The sequence below is a fragment of the Sinocyclocheilus anshuiensis genome, unplaced genomic scaffold (assembly GCF_001515605.1).
Source record: "Sinocyclocheilus anshuiensis isolate Anshui unplaced genomic scaffold, SAMN03320099.WGS_v1.1 scaffold1642, whole genome shotgun sequence".
NCBI lineage: Eukaryota > Metazoa > Chordata > Actinopteri > Cypriniformes > Cyprinidae > Sinocyclocheilus > Sinocyclocheilus anshuiensis.
The window spans coordinates 94201-94768 of NW_015544316.1; positions in this window are offsets into that span (position 1 = coordinate 94201).

The following is a 568-nucleotide window of genomic DNA, read 5'->3' on the forward strand; positions in this document are numbered from 1 at the left end:
GTTATTTATTTTAATTTTAGTTACATTATGTCTGAATTTATTCTGTTTTTATTAAGTTTTTAGTTTTATTTAATTTGAGTTATTTTTATACTTCAACAAACTAAGTAAATTAAATAATATATATATATATATATAATATTTATGTGCGTGTATGGTTGTACATACACATATGTAGTATGGTTGTACATACACATATAGGTAGTTTTTTTGTTTTTTTGGGGTGTTTGGCTTAGTGTTATGTTAGAATAATTATTATACTCTTATACCTTTTGTTCTTTAATATTTTGAATTGTTTTTAGCTTTATTTTTTTGTTTTTCATTTAAATGCTAAGTTTTGAAATTTTGTTGTATGCATTTGTCACTTTTATTTAATCTCTTTATTTTTAAAATGTGTATAGGTGCAACTCTTGCGTCATCAGAACAGGGTGTTCAACGCACCACCGTTCCTGTTTAAAAAACGTTTTTCACCGTTTTTGTCTGGACTGAACGCAGCCCAGTCTCCCTTTTCTGCAGAATGCGATATATCCGCTCAACCAATCACAGCGCACCATTCCACGCACTGTAAAAA